General features: G+C 36.4%; 1 long non-coding RNA gene across 7 annotated transcripts in view; it reads right to left on the bottom strand.

Moving 5' to 3' along the window:
- Positions 1 to 13,044, bottom strand: part of LOC143653029 (uncharacterized) — an 87,053-nt gene extending 74,009 nt beyond the window's left edge. For all 7 annotated transcript variants that reach the window (XR_013161036.1, XR_013161037.1, XR_013161040.1 and 4 more), the window contains exons 1-2: positions 12,967 to 13,044; positions 7,795 to 7,870 (exon numbers count right to left, since the gene is read on the bottom strand). This is a non-coding gene — a long non-coding RNA (uncharacterized LOC143653029). The remainder of the gene's footprint in view (positions 1 to 7,794; positions 7,871 to 12,966) is intronic.
- Between the last annotated feature and the right edge of the window lie 1,211 nt (positions 13,045 to 14,255).

The raw sequence follows: 14,255 nt of genomic DNA on the forward strand, positions 1-14,255 counted from the left end.
AAAATGCTATGCAAAAGTAAAGCACTTTCCTTCTTTCTACTCAGCATAGTGATAATCCCATAATTGATTGTAGATTCTAGATGAAACTGAAATCACAAAAGGAGAGAAACACATGTATTACCCACCAAAGCAATTGCAAGTTGCTGAGTTCATTCGGTCTGTGCAGGAGGCATTGCCAGAGGCCCTCCACGGGACAGTCAAAATCAGGTATGGTCAGATGAGGCCCTAATATGCACACCGATCTTAGGAATTCTGGGGTATTTGCAATAAACCCAAGGATACGCATTTAAATGTAAGCCCCTAATTCCAGAACATTTGGCAATTTGGGGCCCAAACTCCTAATTAGCATCCAGAAACCAATATTGAAGAGGGCTAGAACCAGAATTCCTAGGAAGCTTCTGTGGTTCTTTCTCAGCCCGGAGAGTTATAACCAAGCATGGTGTGTCTCCTGAAAAACTCTGGGCTAGGAAGGTCATTTTCTGGTATTGAAAGAGTAGTAACACAATCAGATGTAGCCAGGAGGAGCAGATTAAAAGTGGCCCCCTAGGTTAGGGTCTCCCCCCACCAGGCATGGAGTCCCACCCTCTGCCGTGAGCTGATTTCCCTGATAACCACCCCATGACCTTTCACCTCACTTCTCTTGCCTCTTCACCCTGTTGAATCATCAGTTAGGATTTAGATTTCATTACCGTATCTCAAAACTATCTGATTCAATTAGCACTGATTATAACATACCACCCCAAAACTTAAAGTTTTAAAAAGACTCACTACTTCTCAAAAGTCTATGGCTCTCCAAGCAATCCTGCTGCTCTGGGCTGGGCTTGCATGATCTCAGCAGGATTCCCGGAGATGCTAGGATTCTGCTGGCCATCTAGGATAGCCTCAACTGGGATAACGTGACTCTCCTGCATGTCTGGTGTCCCTTTAGCAGGCTAGCCTGGGCATTTTCTCATGATGATGGCAGGGACCAAGAAAGAAAGAGGAAATAGGCAAACACTTCTTCAAGACTCTTTGCACCAAGTTTCATACTGCCCAACTGTCCAAAGTCAATTACATAAACAAACCGGGGTCAGCACAGGAGGATACAACCAAAGGGTATTGATTTGGGGAGTCAGGAGGGCCACCAATGACGTCAACCAATCCCACTGTGTTGTCCATTGGTGCCCTCACATGTGTGCCCTGCTCTCCAGAAATGAGCCCTGCCTTGCTCCTCTTACCAGCCCCAGCCTCTTGGACAGCACTTTGTTTTTCTTTTGTACACTGTATGGTGAGGTCACATTTCATTCTTTTTACATGTGACTATCCCATTTTCACAGCACCACTGGTTGAATTTTTGTTTGTTTGTTGGCTTGCTTGTTTGCTTTGGGGAAGTGCACTGGCCGGGAATCAAACCCAGGTCTCCCACATGGCAGGTGAGAATTCTACCACTGAACTACCCTTGCACCCCAGCGCTTATTTTTTTTAATTTAGAAAATGAAGATGACAGTATATATATATACTGCTTCATAGCTTACATTTATCATTTCCTAATAATGAAAAATTTACCTAATATTATTAAATATTAGGGCAGTGGTCAAATCCTGCCTGCTGCATGTTTTTGCATACCCTGTGAGCCAAGAATGGATTTTAGATTTTTAAATGGTTGGGGGGGAAATCAAAAGATGGCTATTTTGTAACACACGAAAATTGTATGAAATTTAAACTTAGGTGACCATAATTAAAGTTTTATTGGACTTCAGCGACACTTACTCATTTATATATTATCTGTGACTGCTTTTGCGCTACAATAGCAAAGTTAAATAGTTGCAATAGAGAGGGTATGGCCCACAAAGCCTGAAATATTCAGTGGCTGGATTTTTACAGGAAAAGTTTGCCAACCTGTATTCTATAGTTTGGCTTTCAAAGGTACAATGGTGACTGGGTTTTATGGCTATCTGTTAAGATCTAAACTATAAGTATGACTATGTAGGTGTGCTCAGATTGTGCAACAGAACTGAATGCAAAAACTCAGAAATGGACAGCAGAATACTACCTAACTGTAATACAATTATGTTAAAACACTGAATGAAGCTGAATGTGAGAATGATAGAGGGAGGAGGGTTGGGGGCACAAATGAAATCAGAAGGAAAGACAGACAATAAAGATTGAGATGCTATAACCTAGGAATGCCTGGAGTGTACAATGATAGTGACTAAATGTACAAATTAAAAAATGTTTTGCATGAGGAAGAACAAAGGAATGCCATTACTGCAGAGTGCTGAAAATAGATGATAATTAATATTTTAAAATTCTAACTTATGTGTGAGACTAAAGCAAAACATTTTTATTTGGTACAAAATTTATACTTTGACTAGTGCATTTCCCAATATAACTTATGTAGAAAGCTTAATTGAACACCATAAGTTCATGGAACCTTGAGTAGGACATGAGATTTTTGTTGGTTTGTCCAGAGTGATGCCCCGATAAATCCCAGAGTGATTTGAACAGTAAATAAAAATGTTTTTGCAAAGTCCCTTTTGGAGAATGATGAGAAAGGGGAAAAATTCAACTTTCCCAAGTTGAATTCTTGATATTCTCACAAGCAGTGTGGACAACCAAACCTATAGGCTGAGCCCCCAGTCTTGGGGTTTGTTAACATGAAACTTAACTCCACAAAGCATAGGTCAAGCCTACTTAAAATTAAGCCTAAGAGTAACCCCAAGAGAACCTCTTTTGTTGCTCAGATGTGGCCTCTCTCTGCAGCCAACACAACAAGCAAACTTACCACCCTCCCTCTGTCTATGTGGGACATGACTCCCAGCGGTGTGGACCTTCCAGGCAATGTGGGACAGAAATCCTAAAATGAGCTGAGATTCAGCATCAAGGGATTGAAAAAAAAACCTTAGAATGAGCTGAGACTCAACATCAAGGGATTGAGAAAACCTTCTTGACCAAAAGGGGGAAGAGTGAAATGAGACAAAATAAAGTGTCAATGGCTTAGAGATTCCAAACAGAGTCAAGAGGTTATCCTGGAGGTTATTCTTACGCATTAAATAGATATCACCTTGTTAGTCAAGGTGTAATGGAGAGGCTGGAGGGAACTGCCTGAAAATGTAGAGCTGTGTTCCAGTAGCCATGTTTCTTGAAGATGACTGTATAATGATATAGCTTTCACAATGCGACTGTGTGATTGTGAAAACCTCCTGTCTGATGCTCCTTTTATCTACCTTATCAACAGATGAGTAAAACATATGGAATAAAGATAAATAATAGGGGGAACAAATGTTAAAATAAATTTAGATTGAAATGCTAGTGATCAATGAAAGGGAGGGGTAAGGGGTATGGTATGTATGAATTTTTTCTGTTTTTTTTTTTCTTTTTCTGAATAAATGCAAATGTTCCAAGCAATGATCATCATGATGAATATGCAGCTTATGTGATGATATTGTGAATTACTATTTATATATGTAGACTGGAATGATCAAAAGTTAAGAATGTTTGCGTTTATTTGATGTTTTTTGGTATTTTTTTTAATTTATAAATTAATAAAAAATTTAAAAAGCATCTTTGAAAATGAAATATTATGTGCATTTTTAATTACTAATTCAAATCAACTCATAAAAGTGGAATTGTTGAGGGAAAAGGTAAGCCTATTTTTAAGGCTTTGACATATTTCCAACTTGCCATACCTTTAAGATACATTTCAAAACAGTTTTATGCCTACATTTTTATTTTAAATTCTAAAAATATTTTTAAAACTATTTTTATTAGGAATGGATATGAAATTTAATCAAAGAACATTTTGATCCCTAATCAAGATAATCATTTGATTTTTTTCCCTTTGCCTTAATGATATAATTAATTTTGTGAAAAGTATAACTATATTGGTTTTTACTTTATCATTATTATCTACTCACTTTTCAATAATAAGTTTATTGAAAAACTTTTGTTTTTACCACAAAAACCATGTGGGCAAAGCCTCCATTGGTTATCCCAGCTGATTAGAAGCTTGACATTTCTCACTTTCTCCCTCTGAGTCATACAGTCTGGAGTATCAGGCCCCATCCATGTGCCACTTTCTATCATTCATGCCATCTCTGGCAAGAACCCTGATGTTCTGGGGTCTTCTGTTTGGTGTGGGCACACCTGAGTAGCCCAAGAGAGCATTTTCCAAATCATTAATTCAAAGTAGCAAAACGAACTCCAAGTGGATTATTTCCCACCTGTCCCCGGACTGCCCTCTCTCCAACCCCATGGCTCTAAATCAGAGACAGTAGCTGCAGGGTTCACCAGCTTCTCTCTAGCAACTTCCCACAGCAGCACTTTGCTTTCTTAGAAATGTGAATGGCAGGTGAGTGCTTGGCGCCTTCACTCCATTTAATGGCCATTGCAGATATACAGCAGACTTTCATCAGATGTTTGGCATATTGATCGTGCCCTCTAGAGTATTTCTGGGTTAATGCAGGTTTTTCTGAGCTTATCTTTTAGATGGCTTCTGGAGGGAGGAGTTAATAGTTGTGCACAAGTTAGCATCCTTCCCCCAAAGTGCTATTAAAATCATTATAAAATGATAATGAAGTTTTAAAACACATGAAGTTTTAAAAAGGTAGTTCAGGAAAAGTGGAGAGGGAAGAAAAGGGAGCTCTGAGAGAAAAAAAATGAATATTGATCAAATATAAGATGAAATACAATATCATAGCACATAAGGCTCTAAGCAAGGTACCATCTCAGCATAAAATCATTAAGTGGGATAAGGAGCACAGGAGAATGATCCAGATAGTACCAGAATGTTCCCCTGGTCATACTGGTGGCCAAGGAATTACTACCAGCCTCATGGGCAGAAGGAATTGAAGGATATCAGATCCCACTGTATCCTTCAATGTTTCAATACTAAATTATATATCAGTCTCATCTTTTAAAATAGCACAATGTTTTTAAAACCTAATTATATATCTGTGACAGTTAACCACACCCATGGGAAAACTTTCCCTTGATATTGTAGACTGGGCACTATATCCACTTATTGATGTCTTGTAAGAGGCTTCTCTCCCTTTTACCCAAGCTCCAAGTTTTTATTTGTATGTTTCACCTAGTCCCACTTACCGTGCCCACATTTCTATTCCAAGATGCTTTACATCCCAATCTCTATTCCAAACCCTTTATTTTTGCATTCCATTCCAGGGGCCTTTATTTATTTTTTTTTTTTTTAAGTATCATGTCGAATATCTACACATATCCTCTAAATAACCTGGCAGGAAAGACATCCCCTGAATCCAGTCTTTTCTAGGCCCCCAAATAAGGATGAAATAGACCCAGCTGGGACATTTATTGGGGAAATTATAACCCACATCATCATCCAAAACAGAAAGGAATGTAAGATTGAGTTAAAGGCCATGGAAGGAATCCTAGATTCTAAATCTGGTGGGATCATATACAAATGCCATGTTCCAAGCTCAGTACCAATATCACACATGGGTTTTGGAAGCAAGACTCAGAAGCTAAACACATGAAAAAGTGATATGAATGGTAGACAGTTGAACATATATTTCAGGTCAATTTCTGTCACCTTCTTTAGCAGAAACATGACTTATCTTTACTGGATACTGGAAGTTTTAGGCTATTTCAAAAGTAAACACACAGAGTGGACACAAAAGTTTCAGCTAGATATAATACATAGATTTCTAAAGTTAATTCTTTAAGCTGGAATAATCAATAAAGTAGCTATCATTTAACTGTATCAACTAAATTGTTTCAAGAAAATTAATTTTCAACCTTTCCTTGGTTCACATAAAATATATTTATTATCGTTATGTATTTGAAAAAATTGAAAAGAAAAATACCACCTTTGAGCTCACTTAACTACAAGTATATATAGAACCAATTATTAGAAGGCATTATCATATACTTGTTTGTTTAGTAATCTGAAACACAGTGTCTGAAAGATGCAGTTTCCTTAAGGGAAAAATATAATACCTAGCTCACAGGCTTGCTGAGAGCCTACAATGAAACACTGTTCTCCTTCAGAATATTTTTTTAAAGACTTCTATACAAGTGAAATGATGAAAGGGGAGAGAGAAAACAGTACCAACTAACCATCCTATCTCTCTCTCTCTCTCTCTCTCATGCACGCACGCGCAGACACACATACACACAAACAGGGCATAATCTGGGAGTGATAAATGTGATTGTTCAAAAGATAATCTTCAAATTCCCTCCCAAGAACTGACTGAAATGGACCCAAACAGTATCAAATATGAAAAAGAAAATTTCATTAGCACTGACACCAAGAAACTGCCTAAATCACATACTTTAACTTTAAAGAAGCTTTAGCTAGATATAATATTGAAGGAAGAAGCAATTCACAAGACAAATTCTATTCAATATAACTATATAGTACTGTGTCGTGATAAATAAGTGAAGTAATTCTAGAAAACACCTCTGAATTACTACAATTGGGACAGAGGTCTGGAGATATGCATAGATGAGATGATAGGGAACTGCTTTATTTGGAACTTTTTTGCCCATCACAGAGATGGGGATTCCATTACTGAGGAGCTGTAAGAGGGAGAAGTTGGTTCTGCTGCATAGATTCTCTCAAACCTGAGCCCTTACAGCACGTGCACTGAGTCAGCCCAGGGAAGAGACTCCCAACACTGAGGTGTATATGTAAGGTTTGGTCAGGGTAAAATTGGGAGATAGCATTTCCTGAAACTACATTCCAAATATGCTGTAAGAAATGGAAATGAATTAGCCAAAGGGAAAAAAAAAAAAAAACACATTTAGATTCTAAAGTTTTTTTAATCTGAATTTTCAAAAACAAGGCCCATGCTTCCTGAGACAAGGGAATGCTTATAAACCCTTACTCACTTACCCTACCACTTCCATCCATCTGTGTTCATTATTGTTCATGTGTGAGGCAAGGATGAAGGTTCATCTCTTTCCCTGTGGATATCCAGTTGTCCCAGCACAATTTTTTGAAAGGACAATCCCTTCCACAATGAATTGACTTGACTACTTTGTCAAAACACAACTGGCTATGAATATTTTTTCTGAACTCTAATTTCCATTTCATTCATCCATGTATCTAAACTTACATCAGTACCAAACTATTTTAATAACTGTCAGGAAGTGAAAGTCTTTCTAAACCTTGCTCTTTTTCAAAATTGCTTTGGCTATTTCTATTTAAATTTTAGAATCTGCTTATCAATTTCTGCAAAAAAATAGAAAAAGAAGCCCTGCTTGGCCTTGGATAGGGGTTGCATTGCATCTATAGATGATTTGGGGGAGAACAGTCATCTTACCAATACTGAGCCTTCCAATACATTAATATAAGATATTTCCCATTTATATAGATTTTCTTTAATTTCTCAGAAAACTTTTGTAATTTATAGTAGTCAAGTCGTAAAGTTCTTTCATTAAGTTTATTCCTTATTATATTATTCTTCCTATGCTATGGTGAATGAAATTGTATCTTAATTTCATCTTTAGATTGTACTAGATTGATCTTATGATAGATCTTGCATGGGGAAATTTGAAATGAAAGGAGTTTGTCTTTGTCTCATTCAAGAGTAAGATATAGCTACTAATTAACCCAACAGACCAATAAATAATATAAATTTAAGCATTTATGTTTAAAAATGTAAAGGTAACTTTAAAATATAAAAGAAACTTAAAAATGTTTGGAGTAAGATGTACACCTTCCCACTTAACAAAACAACAACAACAAAAGAAATGAAACAAAGACAATTCTATCAAAAAGGGAGACAATGAGAAGAGAAAGAAATAGTAAAGAAGAATGATAAGTTCAATACTTACCCCATAAGATCAGGACCAATGCAGGGATGTCGGTGCTGATCACTCATATTCAACACAGTACTGGATGTTTTAGCCACTGCAATAAGGCAAGAAAAAGAAATGACATACAACTTAGAAGAAGAAGTAAAATTATGTCCATTTGCAGATGACATGATTCTCTCTATATAAAATCTTAAGGAATCTACAAAAATATTCCTAGAACTAAAAGTGACTTTGGCAAGGCCCCAGCATTCAAGATCAGCACATAAAAGTTATTACATTTCTATACACTAACAATGAATAAGGAGAAACCAAAATTAAAAACACAATACCATTTATAATTGTGCCAAAGAAAAAATAAATATTTATATATACTCATGTAAATATTGGATAGGGGTTGCACTGCATCTATAGATGATTTTGGGGAGCACGGTCATCTTACCAACATTGAAACTTCCAATACATTAATTGTAATCTTTTGGAATGACTTTTTTACTCAGCATGTTTCCCTGCAGAGTCATGCAAGTTGTGTGCATGGGCTACCTCTCAGTGGGTCAGGCTGAAACTGCAGGGTTCTTGTTCCCTCTCTTTGCCAGCTAAAATCTGGCTCAACATGTGTTAGCTTCCAATACATTAATATAGGATATTTCCCATTTATATAGATTTTCTTTAATTTCTCAGAAAACTTTTGTAATTTACAGTAGTCAAGTCTTAAATTTCTTTTGTTTATTCCTTATTATATTAGTCTTCCTATGCTGTATGTTGAAAATTATAAAGTTCTGATGAAAGACATCAAAAAAGATCTAAAAAAAATGGGCTTAATGTCATTGTTATCAAAATCCCAGCAATGTTTTGTTTTGTTTTTCGTAGACATAGGCAGGCTTAGTCTAAAATTTACATGGTTAATCACAGAACTTAGAGAAGCCACATAATTTTGAAAAGGAATAAGTGGGAAGAATCACTACCCAACAGTAAGGCTTCCTATACAGCTATAGTAATAAACATAGTGTGGTATTGGTAGAGAAATAGACACATAGATCAGTGGAACATTTAGAAGATACAGAAATAGACCCACACAAATATGCTCAATTGATTTTTTTTTTTTACAAAGGTGTAAAAGCAATTCAATAAAGAAATAATAGTTTTTCAACAACTAGTACTGGAGTGATTGTGCATCTATAAGAAGAAAAAAAACCACCACCACCAAAAAAGAAAAGAAAACAACAAAAAACATACTTCAAACTAAACTTCACAACTTATACCAAAAAATAACTCAAAATAGATCAGAGCTTAACTGTAAAATGTCAAACTATAAAACCTTTAGGAAAAAGCACAGGGGAAAAATCTTCAAGTTCTAGAGCTAGGCAAAAAGTTCTTAACCTTGATACCAAAAGCACAGTGTATGAAAGCAAAAATTGATAAGTTGGCCCTCAAAAAAATTTACAACTTTTGCTCTGCAAAAGACTATTAAGAAGATGAAAGGACAGTTATGGAGGGAGAGAAAATATTTTCAAACCACATATCCAATAAAGGACTAGTATGTAGAAAATATAAAGAACTCTTAAAACCAAATGGTAAAAAAAAACACAATTAGAAAATGGGCAAAAGATATGAAAAGACATTTCAGTGATGTCATCAACTTGGTGGCATAAACAGCTGCTGAAAATCTCTCCCCAGAGATTCACCAAAAGAAGGAACAATTCTGAATTGTTCAGAAACTTGGAGGAGGATATGTACTGGAGAGGGACCCTAGAAATGCTAAATTGAAGAAATATAAGAATATCACGTAGGAAATTTCCACCCTACACCAGCCAATCCTCTGGCTCAGTCTCGCACACAGTATGGGATGGACAAAGAAACAGCAGCAGGGATACACCCCGCCCCACCAATGGGGACAAAGACTCTGAATTCTTTCATAGCAGTGGGAAAGACGCTTACCTTTTTGAGACGTGGAGGACATGGGGAGAACTTTTCAAGGCCCAGGTCAGTGAGAGACAGAGAGTCTAAGAAAATGTGGACAGAAGCTGTGTTTCCAGCCCTGGGTCTGAAAGTCCTTTCCCCCATCCCTGTGGTGAATGGCAGTGGGTCACCTAATCTCCGCCTGGAGGGACGCTAAAGGCTGAGAGAGCTGGGGGAATCATCCTCACAAATGAAATAGGGGACACAGACACATGTTGAGCCAGATTTTAGCTGGCAAAGAGAGGGAACCAGAACCCCTGCAGTTTCAGCCTGACCCACTGAGAGGCAGCCCATGCACACAACTTGCATGACTCTCCAGGAAAACATGCTGAGTAAAACAGTCATTCCAAAAGATTACATAGCGAATATTCCCATTTATATGACATTTTTGAAATAACAAAATTTTGGAAATGGCAAATCAGGGGGCAAACCAGGAATTAAGAAAGGGATGGGGACAAGAAGAAAATTGTGGTGGATGTAAAAGGGCAAGAAGAGGGATCCTTGTGGTTATGGAACTGTTCTGTATCTTGACTGAGGTGTTTGATACACAAAGTACACAGGTGATAAAATTGTGTAAAACTTGTACACAAACACACTTAAATGAGAACAAGTAAAACTGGATAAATCTGAATAACGGGTGGATTATATCAGCGTCAATATCCTGGTTGTGATATTGTGCTATAATTTTGCAAAATATTACCTAAAGGGATATGGAAATTACCACAAAAAGAAAATGCCCAAATGTGAATAAATAATGACTGTTTGTTCAGAGCTTACTATAGCAAGGATGTCAGTGACCATCACTTGTGTTGGGCAGGGACCCAAAGCGGGCAGAGGAGTGAGAAAACTTTATAGTGGAATAAAGGGAAGATCTGCAGGTATGCCCTGACTGGAGGCTGATGGCCTTGGGAAGCTGGAAGCAGGCTAACAATAAGCAGAGCATTCTGCGTGATTGGACAGGGACCCATATTTGGTTTTCTCCCCTTAGTAAATTCAAAGCTGAGAACAAAAATTAAGGAAACTGTCAGTTATTGATCGAGTCCTGCCTATTTTGGTTTGATTGGTACAGGGATTGTGGTTTAGCTTCCTGGATTGTTTGCTATAAATAATGATTAGTTTCCTGGACTGGATGCTGCAGATAGTGGATCAGAGTTCTATTTTTATATGTGGTCTGGCTATTGTCCATGTATATATTTAGTTTCTCAGGGAAAACTGAGAAAAGTGTACAAAAGATCTCTCTATCTTATTTCTTATACTGCATATCACTATAATTAATAAAATTTTCAGTTAAAATAAATTAAAATTTCAGCATGAGTAAGATTAAATGTGTCAGTTATAATAAATATGAGTGAGTTAAATTTAATAGCGATATTCCAACGGGATTGTTTAAAAAAATCTATTGCTATTTTTAAGGATATGTTTAAGAGAAAATGAAATGAATTGAAAACAAGAAATGAAAAAGATGCAGGGGAAATGTTTACAAAGATTAAGAAAGTACAACAACACTAATATTGTGTTAGTAATACAATATATCTAATTACAAAAAAACTTATTTTTTGTAAGAAAAAATACAATTTGAGAAAAAAATAATCAAGGAGAAAGAAAGTCATGTGAAAATATGAAAGAAAAAGGAAAGCAAACATGGACTCTTTACATTCAAAACACAGCTCCAAATTAAAGAAAGAAAGAATCGATATGCATTTAAGAGGAAATTGCAAATGAACAATCATAATGGAGACTGGAGACTTAATCACAACTCTCTCAGAATTAGTAAGATCAAGGGGGAAAAAAAAGATAAAGATATCTGAATAATTAAAAACTTTAATGTAATTGGTTTGGTAAGAGAGAGACAAACTTTTCTAGCCAACTGAGAAATCACATTCCTGAAAACATGAAACACAGACAAATATTGATCCTCCATTCGGACTCAAAGAAAAATCTCCTTACTGCCCGAACAGCCGAAATCATGGGAGGCCATATTATTATCTTTAAACAGTGCAATAAAATTAAAAAGAAAAAATAAGCAAAAAAAAAAAAAAAAAAAAAAAAAAAAAGCACTAACAACCTACTAGAACAATCTAAACTACTAACTCTTCCATGAAAGAGATAAGAACAAAAATGGAGTCGCTTAGAATTCATTCCTTTTGAGAGCACAGGTACCAAAACCGCCAAGCGCCATATATCAAAAAAGCCAAGATGATGCTCAAAGAGAAGTTTATAAATGCATGTTAGAAAAAAGGTGAAAAATAAATGAACTGGTTGACATTATCAACATGGAACCTAAGACATCCCTGTAAAACCTCCTCAGAGATTCAACAAACCCCAATCGTCTAGAACTCTGAAGGATGGGCAGACACTGAAAAAGGACTCCCCAAACACTGATTCGAAGACAGAGAAGAGTCTCAGATGGGAAACTTCTGGGCAGAGAAAAAGCCATCGGGACAGACTTTGTATCGGGATCACAGGGCTCAACACCCGCTAGCCTACGGGAGAGGCTAGCGGAGGAGATGCGGGGCGTGGGGCCTCCCCCTGACCGACTCGCAGCGGGCTTCCCTCTAAGGGACTGACACTGGGAGAAGGGCACATCCGTGTCTGCCACTGATGCCTCTCAGAACCACTGCGTGGGTAACTCTGATAGAACCGTCACAATTGGAAAATCTCTTGAAAGCAACCATTTCTAATATTATTTGTGTGTTGTTGTCTCGCACAATTTTTTTTATTAAATGAAAGGCTTGCAGTTCAAAATGGTGGTGAATTAGCAGTACCAAAAAATGTATTTAAAAAAAAAAAAGACAGAAAAAGGGGAAGCTGAAACAACACATGTAGACGTTATCAAAAAACCTCTGGAAGAACTAAAGACATAAAAAGACCTTTGATAAGCCTGAACATCAACAAAAACAAAAGCGAAAACACACGAACCCTCAAAACGCGAAAGAACAAATTAAAGAAACGGCCATTTAAAAAAAATACAATATGTATGAGTACAATTTATAATAAGTTTGAAAGTTTACACAGAAATGAATGGTTTTCTGGGAAACATACAAAATTGTGGAAACCAGAATAGACTGAAACTCGGAGAAAATTGCAAGACGATCAAAGATTTCCTCCTTTAAAAACACACAAGACCCAAGAGTTTTTAAGGACAAAGTTTTAACAAATTTTCAGAGATCTGAAAGTTCCAATGTTAAGTTCTTCCAGAACCCACAGGGGGGAAATAAAACACTTTTAACTCACCCTATGAGAACAGATTAACTGAGTCCTTGAATCAAAATCAGAACAGGAGAGCAAAGAGGGAGGGCAAGGAGGAGGAGGAAAAATGATGTCATAAAGGTTAAAAATGTGAAAACTCTAAAATTAGCAAATAGAACCCATAATTGCATTAAGAGTTTATCCCAGCAATGCAAGGATGATTCCATATCAGCAAGTCTACATTAAAGGAGAAAAAAAAAAGACTGTATAATCACTTTAATAGTTACTAAAAATAATTTAAGTTCAGCACATATTTTTAAGAAGGAAAGAATAGAAAATGAAGTTGAAAAGAAAGCTTCCTTAATCAGATCAAGTGAATCTGCTAGAAATATACAGTAAACAGAATTTATGGGTATTACAAGCATGCCCATTAAAAACAGGAACACGATAAAGGAGCAATGGTGGCTCAGTGGCAGAATTCTTGCCTGATGTGCTGGGGACAGGATGATTCCCGGAACCTGCGCATGCTAAAAACAACAACAACAAAAAAAGACAGGAACAAGGTAAAGGTGCTTGTTAATACCATTATTATTTAATACTTTGCAGGTCCTAGCCAAGGCAGTAAAAAAGAAATCAGATGGATAGAATGATGGAAAACAGATTAGGACCTAAAGACCTAGACATATTTCACCCAGAATAATAAACAGGCAAGCACAGACAAAATAATTTCCATTCACAATGCAACAGTTTTAACTTGACTTTATCACTTTATTAAGGCAAAATAGTACTGATTTCAAAAGACACAGATCAGTTAGACAGAACATGGAGTAGACAAAAAAACCCGGTTGCACAAAGGCATATGATGATAAGTTAAATATGTTGTTCCAAACAAATTCCTGTTGAATTAGAGTTAAATATTTAAAACTTATATCTGTAAAAGTAAATACATTGAGAAGAAATGTCATTTTTTTTAAAACAATGGTTTGAGAAAGATACTCCTGAGCATAAAGGCAAAAAACAATTTTTTAATTGATAAGTTTGTATAAATAAGATGCAAAATGTGTATACATAAAATGATAAAATAAAAATTTAAGACAATAAGTCGCAGTCCTTGGCCTTATAAAAATAACAGCAAACATATGGGATTAGTTTAAGGCACTGTTTTAAGTGCTTATCACAAACAGTGTTACCTTCATTTAACCCCCCTAATTTACTAGTTAAGGGATTAAATAGTTAAGGGATTAGAGTTCTTAACTCTAAGAAGTAGGAACTATTTGTTTCTCCATCTCACAGACAAAAGAAACTGAGGCTCAGAGGGATAGAATAGCTCTTAA

Source organism: Tamandua tetradactyla, chromosome 13 (assembly GCF_023851605.1).
Source record: "Tamandua tetradactyla isolate mTamTet1 chromosome 13, mTamTet1.pri, whole genome shotgun sequence".
In the NCBI taxonomy this organism is placed as follows: domain Eukaryota; kingdom Metazoa; phylum Chordata; class Mammalia; order Pilosa; family Myrmecophagidae; genus Tamandua; species Tamandua tetradactyla.